At 46.3% G+C, this 14,903-nt stretch overlaps 1 protein-coding gene across 3 annotated transcripts in view; it reads left to right on the forward strand.

Annotated features, from left to right (window-relative positions):
- Nucleotides 1–14,903, forward strand: part of LOC122612814 (pleckstrin homology domain-containing family G member 3) — a 43,947-nt gene that overhangs the window by 18,235 nt on the left and 10,809 nt on the right. Inside the window, exon 1 of one of the 3 annotated variants that reach the window (XM_043786658.1) lies at nucleotides 2,295–2,438. The exons of the other annotated variants lie outside the window; for them this stretch is intronic. The gene's annotated coding sequence lies outside the window, so the exon portion shown is untranslated. Of the gene's footprint in view, nucleotides 1–2,294; nucleotides 2,439–14,903 lie in introns of those variants that run through there. 3 annotated transcript variants of the gene reach the window in all.

Genomic DNA, 14,903 nt, shown 5'->3' on the forward strand with positions numbered 1-14,903 from the left:
TTTATTACCCAGCTTTTAGTACTCTGTTTTCAGCGGTGGCACAGTTTTCCAGCCAAGCGGCTCCTTCCAAGTGCGTGGTGCAGTCATCATTTGTTTGGGCTGGTTTGGTTTGGCTAATGACATGTGCCTGGTCACGAAATGTGCTCCAGACACATTTGTTGCGCCCAACTGGTAATAGAACTCCACGCAGCTAGCGATGACAACGTGTAATACGAGTATGTTCCGAATCGGAGAAGTATTTCAAATGGATGGGGACATTTTTCGAGGAAAAAATGTATGGAGAAGTAGGAGGCAACCTCACAAGAAGTTTGATCCTGTTGTTAGTCGATCTGGAAGCATGTATGGTACCATCCCTAAACACTCTCCATTTCAACTCCACTCAGACGCGTGTCTAATTTATTATTTTGACCTTTGTGCGGAGAATTCTTTCTGTTGTTTTAATTATTCACCGTGCTAAACACCTCAATTAAACAGATTGCAGTGTCAGCGTGTTCACCCCTCTCGGCCATCGCGTGTCAAAGTTGGATTTCCATTACAAGTCACCCTGTTTGTATGGCAATATGTGCTGCACTGTGGCTGCGTTTTCAAGGAGTGTCCTTAAAGGGCGGAGCTGAGCAACCCCCGGTTGGATACGGATACGGATACCCAGCCGCCCACCTCAGCAGCCCTCGATTATTTGTTGTCCCAGTGCACGAGTGCGCCAATTTCCCGGGAACTCCCGAAAGCACGCAACAGTTTTCGCCGGTCGCTCCCAGCATCCCCACGAGGTGGGTGGAAAATCTCATCCCCTGTTTTCCGCTCCTCACTCGAGAGTTGAATAAACCCGCATCGCCACTTTCACAGAGTGGAAAATAAATATTTTATATTGATATTTACTTTAACCTATATTGGTTACATAGAAAATACTTTTTTTCATCAGCATTGTTAGTATTTTTAGTCATATTTATTTCCTAAAAAACATTATAAATGTTCATAAAAAAAATACCTTTAACTACCTGTCAAAAATGTTATTTACCTTTAAAGGCAACAACTTTCGAATAAGAACTCAAACTTGGTAGCCAACTAATAAAGGAAAGGTTACTCTGATAACTCGAGTGTTATACAACAATCTCGAGATGACAATATGCAGTTGATTTGCTCTTCTTGTTTTCCGCTGTGTGACGAAATCAGTTTCTGGCCCCCATTGTGTTCACATGTGGGGGAGTGGTGGAGCGGGGAGGTGGGGGAAAACACTTTCACCGCTTACCGAAGAGCGGGGCTTCCACTGCCGTCAATACTCGTAAATCAAAAGACTCCACTCCATCTCCAACTCCAACTGCAGCTTCATCTTGAACTGGAAGCAGCAGTGAATGCGACTATTACCCCAGTTTGAGGTCCAACCCTTGAGATGCAGATACGGCTGCACAAGGGGCCCACACAATGCATCCGGCAGATACGGTGCGCGCATCTGCGAGATACACGCACAAGTGCAGCGCCAGTTGACAGTAGTCACCCCCTAAGCGGGACGACCATCGCCCACGCGCATGAGCACTCAATCCGCCGCACCAATACTCTCTTTTCTCTCTCTCTCTCTCTCTCTCTCTGGCATTTGGTCACTCTCTCTCTCTTTCGGGGCGACTATTACATTTTGATTTGGGTTTCGGTTGGGTTTTGTTTTCAGTTTGTAGTTTTCAGTTTTCAGTCTCACGTTGACCGGTGAACATCGCACAGGAAACGAACAGTGAAACCTTCGAAAGTGCGCATTCCTGCAGCTGACCGTTTTTTTTTGTTTAAACATATGTATGTGTGTGCAGCGATGCGTTTTTAAATTGTTTCTGGGCAGCCCCCCTGGAATATATATATATGCATGCCATATAGTTTGCTTCCGTTGCGCACCAATTGTTACTGCACCCCGCCCCCTGTGACACGCCCTCCCCCGCTGGCAGGCAAACAAAAAATAACAAAAGTACAAAATAGAAAAAAACACAAAAACCAAAAATGTTTACAGTGTTTGGCAACTTTGTTGCCCCGAAACGAGGTCAATGCATTTCCAATTGCCGATAACGAAAAGTGAGGCGAGCGCTCGAAAAACCGAAATGTTAAGTTCAAAGTTAAGTGCAGTGCAGCGCCCCAACGCATTTACTTTAAATCATAAATAAATGAAGAATTTTCCACTCGAGTGAACAAACTTAAATGGCCATTTGTGTGCGTGTGTGTGTTGTATCTACAGCTGTGTATCTGTATCTGTGTCTCGGGCAATAATTGCATGCCATAAAAACCCAGCAGCAACTTGTTATCAGTGCGGCTGCTGTGCCTTGTAATCGCTGGGCCTGCTCCACTTGAACTATATCCCGTCTTTATTGGTCTTTATTGGATTACCGGATTACCACCAGTGGCTGCAAGCGGGTTAAGAGCGGCTACAGTACGCCCCGCCTACAGCAAACAACGGCGACAGCCAGGTGAGTAGTGGACATGGGCGGGCAGCAACATTGTTGCCGCATCGATATGTTGACCCGGCGTTTGACCAGCGAGTGCAATGCTCTCCACGCAGAACTGTGTCACTGTCCACCCCCAAAAATGAACCCACGCCCGCATCCCAAAGATAGTTCTACAGTAGTACACACAGAGATGGGGTTATTTTTGGACCAAGTTTAACCAAGTGGTTGCAGACTTGTCAAGCTATTCATTTGAACTGCTGCAAATCAACCACCCAATGCTGATAAGTAAGCATAAGATACAAATATTTGAGATACTTCTCGTTGCACTGGAAACCCCTTGGCCCCCCGCAAGCAAAGGCGGCGTTATAAATCTTTTCTATTGAAATCGAACATCAAATACCCAGCGAACAAGCGGAGGCGGCAGATAAAACGGATTAGCGCTGCAAAGAGCGACAACACCACTTTAAATTAATAAACAAAAGTCAATGACTGCTCTTCGCGGCGGGGGAGGGAAGATATATGGTATAGGGTATCTGGTATAGGGTATCTGGTATATGGTAATGTGATATTGGGCCCAAGTACGCGGCACAGACGATAATGGCGAGCGAAGACCGCATAATGGGTGTACGATTTCCTCGCTAGATTGATGCAGATTGAGCCATAAGCCCGCAGATGCCGTTATACGTTACACGTTATACGCGTAGTCAGTGATTAGCCATATCCATGGCAGCTAATTAATCAGGCCGCGATTTGGGGTCACTTGTATCTGAGAGTCGTGCGGGGTGTGAACTCTGCGCAATTGGCTTATCACCAAAGAACCAAAGAAGCCCCAAAGTGAACGGATTGGGGGAAGCGACGCCAAGATAATGGCCAGTGGATTTAGAATGGCGAACAAAAGAAGTTCAATGCGCTCGCACGAACAGTTAAATTACAGTGAAGCCTCGCCGAAATCGATGGCCGTTGCCGATAAGCGTTTCTCGCATTAGTACCTGCCATTTAGGCCACACCGTGACCAATTTTCCCGTCCGGCCCTTTTTCCTTTTTCCGCAGGGAAAGCCCATGCAAATGGGGTTTTTTTGTTTTTTGGGGGGGAATACCGGAAAAGAGAGCTGTTCGCTTGTTTTCGATGCACACCGGAAAAAAATATGTGAATATTTCAGAATATTATTTCAAGAAGATACTTTCTATGTGCTCTTATAAGTTATTTATTTGAAAACACAGTTTGCATGTGAGTTTAGTAAGCAGATTTTTATGCTATGAGTAAACTTTGTTAACTCATATTGTTTATTGTTTTTTGGAATGTTTAGAAGTTTCGTACATTTCTGCTTCCATATCAAGCAACCATTATCAAGTGAAATGTGTGTTGGGAATATGGGAGTGGGTTTCTTTGTTTCCTCGTGTAGAATTAGCTGTAAGCAGCTGGCATCCGCAGCAGAACAGCTTTATTTTGGCAATTGCAATTCCCAAGCCGCTGCGATCGGCAGTGACAGCTGAAGTGGGGCCACAGGTTTCTTTTGGGGCCCACCAGCCCGGGCATAATAATAACCCTGAAAGTTTACTGACTTCCGTTGCAGCAACAGCAGTAACAGCAGCGGCAACTGCCACACCAGCGACGTTGCAACACCAAGCGACAGCAGAGTTGGGCTTTAAGCCCCGTAGGCAGCAGTTGGCCAAGATGCGGAGGCATGGCATGGGCCAGGGGCAAGGGCGATACCATCTGCGGACACCCATGCTCCTTTGTGGGGATCTTGGGGGATATCTGTGGGGCTGGCAACGGAGCACGTAGGTGGCGCTAGTGTTGTTTATGCAGAGGAGGAGGCGTTCGCATCCATTCTCCTGCTGCTGCTCTTGCTGCTGCCTTCTTGCCTCGTGTCGTCTGCAATTTGTTGCTGCTGCTGTTGGTGGTGTTGCTAGTGCCACAGCAGTTGTTGTTTCGAGTACCTGCAACCTGCGGCTAGAAAGGAGCTGCGATGTTAACAACCGTTGCTACGGTTTGGGCCCAACCCGCCGCAGAACCGTGTTAACTGAAAAGCGGCGACTGCATTTCCACACGTTCCCCGGCAGCAGCGACAATGACATGACAGCAGCAACATCGGCAACACCAGCAACACCAGCAACATCGGCAACATTGGCAACACCAGCAGCATCTCTATGCTGAGCCAGAGATCCCATCTGTGTATTTATCTTAATTAGGCGGGCGTTGGCCAAGTAAAAATGCATGAATCACTGGCGAACGGAGTGACAGGGCTCGAAAGAGCCAAGTCGTAAAGGAGGCCTAAAAATAGCAGCTGCATTCGTGGCTTAACTGCTAAAAACTTGATTATGTTAAGCGAATATGAATTAATTTAACTGCAGCTCAGCGGTGGAATTTCGAGATATGTATACCCCAACAAAAGATGCTCGAAAAATGGCAGAAAACTGTGTATTTCATTTAGTTAATGTCAGAAATCTGTGTATTTCATTTAGTTAAAGAGAATCTGTGTGGCGTAACTTATCTAAAATGTAATTGAAAAGCCATAATGGCTCATATATCTTTGGGTACGTATCCTTAAGCCAGCGAAACCAATTCCCCAAAGGCCAATAGCAATTAATTAGAAATCGCTGAGCGACGAAAATTGATTTTACTAATCAAGTTGCACACACAAACACACACACATGCATATACACAGAAAGCGGCATCGAGAAAATGACGCTTTAAAAGTTTTTCGCTGTTGCCAAACGCACCAAAATTAATCAAGCGGTAAAGGCAACAACAAAATATTCAAAACCCCACAAAAATAGACAAAAAAAAGAAAAACAATTTTATAGGCAGCGCTTGAATGCCCAAAATGCATATCGCTTGGATTCCAATACGAAATATACCGTCGCATGGCATTTTTTGTTTTTTTGTTGTTTTTTTTTTCCAGCTTGTTGCCTGATTTTATTTTCAGTTTTGGACATAATTTACGTGATCATGGCGCGTCGATAGCAAGAAATTATCGACGCTCATGCGCATGCGCAGCCTGCCCCATGTTGCTGTTGCAGTTGCAATGCTTGTTGCAGTTGTCGCTGTTGCTGCTGCTGCTGCAACTGCTGCGATTGCCATTGCTGCTTGGTTTCTAATTGTTGCGCGCGTTTGTGAAATTTATTGCGTTTCGATCGCTTTTTCTTCGGCACTCACGTAACGCCAAAAAAAAAGCGCCAAAGAGTCGCGAATCCATTGCTTACAACTTCATTTCGCCTTGGCGATTTGCTGGCCGCGATATGGACGGCAAAAAGCGAAACTTATTTTTATGTTAATGGCTTTGGCGGCGGCGGCGGCGAACGCATTTCGTGAAAGGAAAAGCTCGATCGCTTGGGGGCGCCCCCCCTCAGGTATCCAGGTTTCCATGCGCCCATGAGGGCGTGGCAGGCACATGTTTCCTGTTCAGCCGCCGCATTGCTGTTCGCTGACTTTGCGCTGACTACGAGAATCAGAACAGCAGTCGGTAAGCAGCTGCTCTTTGTTTGCATCGCCGATCGCTGAACCGGGCTCCACTCGCCCCTTGACAGCTTGCCCCCCTTCCCCTGGCCAGATCCCGAGATTGTTGGAATTTATGGCCAATATGGGGGATGACTCATCCTGGCGAGCATGCATCACTCCCCATCCGTCTCGGATTCTCAACTTCTCCACTTCTCCACTTCTCGAGCAGCGTGTGAACGAAAGACAGACTGCCTGGGGGTAATCGATATGCTGTTTGTTGTGACTGTGGCACGATAAACATCCGCCGGATTCGATTTTGGCAACCTGAACTGTGATTTCTGGAGGGGAATTCTATGGCCAAGGTTCTCTGGACATAACTACTTAGCATCTAGCGAACTCACACTGTTTACCAATAATATTCTGTGCATTTCTTTGGCATCTCGCACCCTGTAATCTCCATTAGGTCCTCGCATCTCCGTTTGCCGCATGCAGCACATAATTTGTGGTGCGTTGCATCTGCAACTCGGCAATTTTGCAATCATCGAAATGCAATTCGAGTGCAATCATTTATCTGCCGCCTGGCTGGCACAATTTTTCATTTTTTTCCCCCCGCCCATTTTCGCCGGCGATCGAATCCTGCGCAAGAGTAAATATTGAAGCTGGGAGGAGTCTGCAGGCCCCAAGTGGCAAGTCGCAAGTTGCAAGTTGCGAGTCCCAAGACAATCGATTACCGGACTGCGGCGCAAACGTAATCAGACAAATTCAATTTACGGCAATTTGCATGCCGCGTTCGTTCGTGAAAAATGACAATTGCTGTGGCAGTGCGGCGATGTTGCAGTTGCAACGTTGCTGCCGTCATTCTAAGGCTGCACCCGTTGCCAAGGCTGAATTGTGTTTTTTTCTTTTTTTGGTTTTATCCGCCTGGCTACCTGGTTCATGGCTGTTGCACATTTGGCGCCTTATCGCCGCGCTCGCATCTGCTGGCAACTTGCAGCAGCAACTTGCAACAGCAGCAATAGCAGCAGCAGCCACTCGCGATGTTGGCAGCAGCAGGTACGAGTTTGGTTTTGGCCATTGCAGGAAATGAAAAATTGGCAAACATGCCACGCTTTGCTCTCCACAGACCATGCATATGTTGCACATAATTGGCGTTTATGCCACAAGCGACGAAATGCAACCTGCAACTAATGTTGCTGATGCGTTGTTGATACGCCTGGATTTTTGCCGCTTTTCGCTGGTGTTTCTGTTTATTTTCTATTGGATTTCTGTGGCTCTTTTAGTTGGCGGGGTGTGTCGCCTGCAGCCGAATGCGGTTACTTTTGGCGCACTCACTTAACCTTTGAACTGGCCATGTTGTCGCGGCGCAAACGTGATTAAATTTAATTAACATTTGCTTCCTAAAAGGTTGCCAGAGCTGTATGTGAAATTTAGTCATTAGTTGTTGTTATTGCGCGCCCATTAGCCACGCCCACCGCCGATCACGATCCGGCCGCCAGCTGCAGGTGCCACACGTTGCCATTGCCATTAGAGTGGGCCAAAAAAGCAAGCAGGCAATATGTGGTTACATCCCGGCACGACCGAATTAGCATAACCCAAACGGGGTTAGACTCGAGTCTCCAGTCACACAAAAGTCGCAGTTGGCGGCGATAAAGATGGCGTGTCTGCGACACACGAAAAGAATTTAATTAGGCGACTGCGTTCTTTTCTGCTTGGCTTTGCCATGGCTTTTCCAGGTCATCAGCTTGCCACACGCTGCAGGGGGAGAGGGCTAGACAAATGCTACGAAAATGCTAGGAAAATGCGGGGAAAGTGCTACGAAAATGCGAGGAAACTCCTAAGAAAATGCTACGAAAATGCGAGGAGAATGCTATGAAAATGCGAGGAAAATGCCATCATTAAGCGAAAAGCTTTGCGGCATGTCAACATGGGCATTTGCCGTAAATCAAATGCAGCAAAGTTCTACAGCTCGCAACAGCAAATCTCGTTCCCCATCTCCACTCCTTCAGCACAATTTGTTCGGGGAATGAGCGCCGGAATGTCGCAATCAAAATTTCAACATCGTGTTGCCCCCAAACGGAGCAAAAAAGTGGGAGAACTATTTATTTATAGCTGCAGTCGATCGCCAGTCCATTGGGCCAAATGTTTCTGAAGTCGATTCCAGCGATGCTGCCAGCGATTCAGTCCATGGCATTGCACAAGCTTCCCAGGGACCACGGGGCCAACCTCATCATAATAATGGAATAGAGCGCTCGAAACTCACTTGAATGCCACTCTGAATATGCTTCTAATTGGCGCAAATTATTGAAAAGATCTTCTCCAGATTGTGGCCCCTGGATGCCTTTGGAAATTGGAAATTGCCAGCAATTTGTTTCATCTGCAGAGAGAGGCGCAGCATAAATCTTCTATGGCGTCTGCTGCACTCCGCGGACTCTGAATAAAGTATTAAATTACCATAAATTAATATTATGCCCAGGCATTTAATTAGGCATCCAGACACAGGGGATACCAGCAAGGGGGAATGCCAAAAAGAAATGGGGGGAAGAAACTACGGCCAAGGCTCTGACACTAAACTTGACCCACAAAACAAATAGAGTTGTCTCTGTTTTATGGATCAATTAAGACGGCGGAACTCCATTCTGGCCAAACTGTGTGTACGATTTGAAATGGGTTATGATGGAATCTCTGTTGCACAGCAAGAAAATCCAAGCGCTTTGCTAATTTGGATAGTTCAATTAAATCTATCTAAGTGCAATTTGTTTTGAATGCTTTGTGATTAAATGTATAATTTGGCATTTGATTTGTCTGACTAGAGTGCGCATATGAAGCTTTTTCTCTGAGTGTCGTTTTCAATTGATCTCGATGAATGTGTGGCGTGCCTTAATTCGCGGCGAGTGTGTGGCAATGCCAGACTCCCATTGAGGAGGCACTGGCTCCGCATTTTGCGGAGGTGGACACACTCCGTGGAGTCCACTAATTAGTCACAATTTCCAGCGACATGGCCAGTGTCAAAGGTCCGGCGGATATTTTTAGCCATCGTGTTGCCGCATCATGCTGCGGGCAGCAGAATGTTGCACACCGCTGCGCATGTGCAACCAATTATTAATTGCATATGCAACATTGCAGCATTCCTTCGCCTGCCAGAACCAAGGAGTTGGCAGTGCTGATGGTGATGGTGGCAGTGGTGGTTGTGGTGGAGTCATCTGAGTCAGCAGTTTGCTCCATGGCGCCGATACTCGTCGTCAGAGGCGTCAACGGCGTGTGCCCGTCTCTTTCTTGGCCAGAATGTGTGTGGGTGGGTGGACTATTAGCCAGCCAGCCTAGGCAAACTTTTGCGCTCGCCCAGCAGGCAATTTGCCATATGAATTCCGCCACAAAGCCATGCCCAATCCTGGCCAGAACACGTAGAGTATCAGCGGATCGGTGGGTTGGAGCTGCTCTCTCTAGTCGCGCCCCTTTTTTCTTGTTGCATTGCTTATTAAATTACAAAACAACGGCCCACACATAAATAAACGTGGCAGCCTCTTCCCTGGCCAGGCATTAGATGATGGCAATAGGAAATGCCTGCCCCACGTCCCCCCCACATCCCCCTGCCCACCTGGTGTCCTCAGTCTTATGAAAAATTCCTAGCGCTTGGCGTCTATAATTAAGCGTGAAATGTTGCTGGCGTTACGCCGCATTCCTGGAGCCAACTGCAGCCCTTTGGCTATAAAAGCGGACTCGAGAGCACGAAGGAAGATCCACGGCTCCAGCTCTGGACACGGGTGCACTGAGAGAAATATAGCCAGCCTACTATGTGGAAACTGGATACCCATAATCACCTGGTTGATCACTTGTATCACATCTACGATTGCAATCTTTGCAAACTAAAAGATAAATGCCAACATATAACATGGTTATTAAAACTTGTGGTTTGAAGTGAAGTTTCTTGTTGAAAAACTTGTATACCTTCAGGGGAAAATCTAAAATTTCAAATTCTATTTTCTCTTACAAATAAAATGCAATAAATATGCACTTTATTACTTAACCGCTGAAAGTAGTAACTACTTCAGAAGGACACGTTCCATATTTTTCGGTGTAAAGTTTATATCCCAGTGAAGGAGGCAGACAAAGACGAAGAAGAAGGCCAAGAGCAGGCACTTTTATGGGTTTTCTTGTGCAGCGGCAGCGGCAGCAATTCTTATTAATTGCAAGTGTCCGCACTTACTTTGCAGCATGTTGCAATTAGAATCTCGAGTCGGGCCGTACAGCCGTACAGCCTGCCACTGCGGGGCAGCCTCTTTGTTGACGGAAGTCAATTCAAATTAAGACCCCGAGGGCCCATCGCCCCACAGAGTTCAACGATCTGGGACATTGCGACGCCGCAATGGCAAACTGTTGCTGCAACATGTGGCAACAGGGCGCGCGAAAATTGATTTCTCTTGTTAGGGTTTTAGCGCTTTTTCGGATACCCATCGCCATCGCCATTTGAGCCTGCCAGCCAAAGCATTGAGGCATTCAGCCAACATTGAACATTCTCAGCCCGGCGAGAGGCAGTAATTAAAATAAATTGCCTGCCCAGCGCAGTCTTGGCCACATCTAGTGTTGCCCATCGCCATCTAACGTAGCTGTTGATAGAATTTGCACCAGGACCGGCTGTCTTGTGGCAAGCAGCTGAGCAGCCTGCTCCTCACTGCCATCAAATTAAAGCGCTAAATTGTTGCTCGCCTTTTCCTGTCTTCCATCACGCCATCGTCGTCTGGTTTGCTTCATTAACATATGTTTGCCGCCGATCAGTTTTGGGTACTGGATACTAGACACTGGATGCTGGCATCTAAAATCCGGGGCATGGCTGGCCAATAGAATGGGCAGTGAAATTTTATGAGTGCGAGACGACTGGTCATCGATTAAAGAAGTGGCCATTATTTGATTGTCGTGGCAGTGGCCTGACCTGCTTTTTATGGCCACGCCGCCAGTTTTCCACATGCCAATTATGGCTGCCACAAAGCAGCAGAAAACAGCAGAAAACAGCTGCCACGACCACGGTGGTCGTTGTGCCAATCTTGGCCCGAACTGGATGACAGTCGATGGCCTCAACTCCTCGCTCCTCCATCCTTTGGCCTGCGGCAGTGCAGATTTTCCAGCGAAAATCTTTGCAGCCACGCGCAACTCAGAGCATTGACCATTAATTGATGCCTTTCATTGGATGCATTGACATTGGATCTAGCTGCGGCATGTGGTCCACTGCCTTGGGCGGCTATGTGGCACAGCACTGGATGGAGCATAGTGCAGCATAGTGGAGCAGCAGCTCCAAATGGGGGATGGCAGCGCATTCCGCGGATGCGGCCTTGCTAAATAGGGGCATCTATTGGCCATCCTCGGGGACGGCTGGTAGTGCAATTTTCTCTCGATGATCTGGCAGAGGCCCTCCAAAGTAACTGACTTCTATTGCATTCCAAAGTGGAATTCCTAGCAGCAAAGAAGCACATCATCCACATCAGTCACATAATGGTAGCATCTTAAAGTCTTAAGTTTGTTTGGGTAAATAGACTGCTTAGAGTCTGGGCCATTCAATATTACTTTGCTCTTGACAGCGACGTTCGATGAACCCAGACGCCGTCGTGAACTGAAACCGATTGAGATTGACTTGTCATAAAGCGCGGGGCGAGCAGAACTCGTTAACCAAGTTAAGAGAGATATCTTGGCCAGAGTCTCAATGCAAATTTATCCAAGCGCAGCATGTTTATGGAGCTCATTAGCGGTAAGCCATTACCGAGAAGCCAATACCAACTGTCTGGGTTGTCCAGCTCCTATCTAGAGTCAACACTGCCCTCGACTGGGTGCGCACTCAACTATATCGCGGTGTGGTGGCATATCTTGGCCTTCAAACCAGACAGACGTGGTCTCTATCTGTGCGACAACTCCCACTTCCACTCCCGCTCCTCCCACCAATCCAGCAATCCAACAATACAGCAATACAGCAATCCACCTACCACTCCACCTCCAAGTGGGTAAGTGAGTGATTGACTGACTGATGGCTTGACTGGGTTACCAGTGTGTCGCCCACGTAGATGCGAGATTTTCGGCGACTGCAATCCCTTATGCAATCGTGCTCCACATTAATCAATCAGCAGAGCAGCGGCAAAAAGCCTTAAGCCCTGACTGACATTTCCTGGCCGCTTTCAGCTCATTGGCTTGCGTCTCTGCGATGCGTGTGCGACATGGGAAAATTGAGTTGAAAATTGATTTCGAAAGCGAAAACCACAGCGCTGCAACCGCACGAAAATGTTTGCCCGTCCGCAGAGATTAGCGTTTCTTGGCCCTGGCCAAAAACCAAAAACCAAAGACCAAAAACCAAGAAGCAAAAACCAACAACCAACAACCCCTTTCCATATTTGCAGCTTCGTTTGGCTAATTAAATGCGATGGCCTTACATAATGGCGCCAATACCAATACCACAACCTTTTTTGTTTCTTTCCACCCGCCTGATATATCTCAATTTGCATGGCAATTTCACCCAGCCCTTGAACTGGTCATGACCATGTATGCGGATCCAAGGAGCCACCATATTTGGCACCGCCAAGCGGCACAAACTGAAGGTGAATGCCCTCTCGATTTTCGCGAGATTAGTTTTGCAGTCGATGCAGTCGGCTATGCTATATTTAGTGGGCAAGAAATTTGTTCACACATTTATGCATTTTGCGCGCAGTTGCCATTCATCACGGACAGTGTTTTACGGCCAGAAGATCCTCGAAAACGCCACAATCACGCAGCTCGTCATGTCAAAGTCAAGGGAGGCCATTGAAAAGGCACGAGATGCCTGCCGCCGAAGGGAAGTTCCTCAAAAACACGTCGGCCTGCACCTCAGACCCGCCTCCTCGGGCTGAAGTGCAAAGTGCAACAGCTCCGGCTGCTCCACTCCACTCCATTCTACTCCTCTCCACTCCTTGCTACTCCACTGCACTCCACTCCAGTCCAGTCCACTCCTCCTCAGCTGAAGTGTCGCCTGCCAGGATGAGGAAAAAGAGAGAGGCAGGCACAGTGCATTTGTAGCAAGTAAAACCCATATAGAAACTGCTTTGGTTGCAAGTAAAACTTATATAGAAACTGCTTTGGTTGTAGGTTAAACTTATATAGAAACTGCATTTGTTGCAAGTAAAACTTATATAGAACGATGTTATTGGTGCACGTAAAACTTATATCGAAAGATGTTATTGTTGCAAGTAAAACTTATATAGAAACTGCTTTTGTTGCAAGTAAAACGTATATAGAAACTGCATTTGTTGCAAGTAAAACTTATATAGAAAGATGTTATTGTTGCAGGTTAAACTTATATAAAAACATTTTATATTAAACTGCATACAATGAAATAATGGCTCATAAAAAGCATCCACACTGCAAGCTATTAAAATCTGAAAATATATTCTTAAAATACCAAAGTACAAGCTATTAAAATCTGAAAATAAATTCTTGAAATACTTAAGTGCAAGCTATTAAAATCATAAAATATAAATTCTTGAAATACTTAAGTGCAGGCTATTAAAATCATAAAATGTTTTCTTCAAATACCAAAGTGCCATTTCTTAATTCGTATTTAAATAGTGCCACTCTGCTATACACATGTGCCATTTAACATTGACTAGAAAGTAGAACTACGTTCCATTTGAAACACGTTTTTCCCTGCATCTGGAAGCACTGTGCCGGCGGGGAAGCCAAAGTTAATTTAGAATCAGCAGTCAGGCAATGTTTTATGAGATTTTAGCACTTTTCAGCTGTGGCATGTTTCGGCCAGGCAGCGAGCGGCTCTTTAATGGACACGTCTGCCCCATGGAATTTAGCACGTTTTGCCACTCGCTCCGTGGAAAACTAATATGCCAGGCCGCTCTTGGCCGCCTCCAGTGACATTTATGGCTTCCCAGCCTGGCCTGAAAGTCTGCATTTGGCCAAGACTAAGGCTGTGGCTGTGGCTGTGTCAGTGGCTTTGGCTTTGGCTGTGGCTTCACGTGCAAATATGAACAAGATTTATAACATTTTGGCGGCGACATTTTCCTAGATTTTTGTTTGCTGCCGCTTTAAAAGGATTTCACTTTTTTGCTGGCCAAATGTAGGGGGGCTTGCTAGAATGGCTAGGATGGGTGGGATCTATAGGATGGGGGTCTGTGTGGCAAAAGCAAAAGTTGCCGTGTTATTTGCCAATGCGTTGGCCTGGATGAGCGCGGCGCACAGCCGTCGTTTAAGTGGCTCCGATCCAGGGATATATCCAGCCAGAGGCTAAAAATAACATACAAATCCATTGCCCTCCGTGAGGGAGGCGCATCTTGAGGAATTTTTATGCTTATGCGTCTGCGAGATTCGCTCAATTTCAAAAGAATTTCCAGCCTATTTCTTGTGCAGGCTCTTTTTCAGCTCTTTGGCTGGCGGAAAGCGGAAACGATCGTTAATCCGCGGGAAACTATCAATGACTCTTAACGAAGATTAGCTGCAATTGGCCGGGTTGAAGAATGGCTCTTAGTTTTAATGGCCAGCCACTTTGGCCAGATCTCAAGTGCAATCAGATTTTAATTACCTTCGAAGCTGTTTCAAGTGTTTAAAAGTAGTAATTCCGAGAGCATTTTAAATAACTCGTTACAGATTATTAATAACTAAAATAATTATTAAATATTTTTCAAGAAATATATTTAATGTTTGCCAGTAAACTATATACTTTTAGCTTTAGCACCGTTCTACGAAATGCATGTTTCCGATTTTATAACTTGATTTTAAAGGCCCATTAATTTTTATTATATTTCTTGGAGGCCTACACTTCGCAGTTTCTCAACCAAGCAAAATGTTTTCCTATCGATCGGAATTTCCCCATCGCTGTTGATACTTTGTTGTTCAGCTGTGTGTTTTATTGCCTGCAGTTTTTCCCGACACATGTGCCTGGAATATTTGCCAACTCTTGTGACCATTTGCCAGACGTTTTCCACTTCCGTTTTTCAATTTCAGTTTCTGTTTCTGTTTCAGTTTCTGTTTCAGCTTGGGCTTCTGTTTATGGCCATATCGTTTGAGTTAAGCGCCATTAAAGT

Source organism: Drosophila teissieri, chromosome 2R, assembly GCF_016746235.2.
Source record: "Drosophila teissieri strain GT53w chromosome 2R, Prin_Dtei_1.1, whole genome shotgun sequence".
NCBI lineage: Eukaryota > Metazoa > Arthropoda > Insecta > Diptera > Drosophilidae > Drosophila > Drosophila teissieri.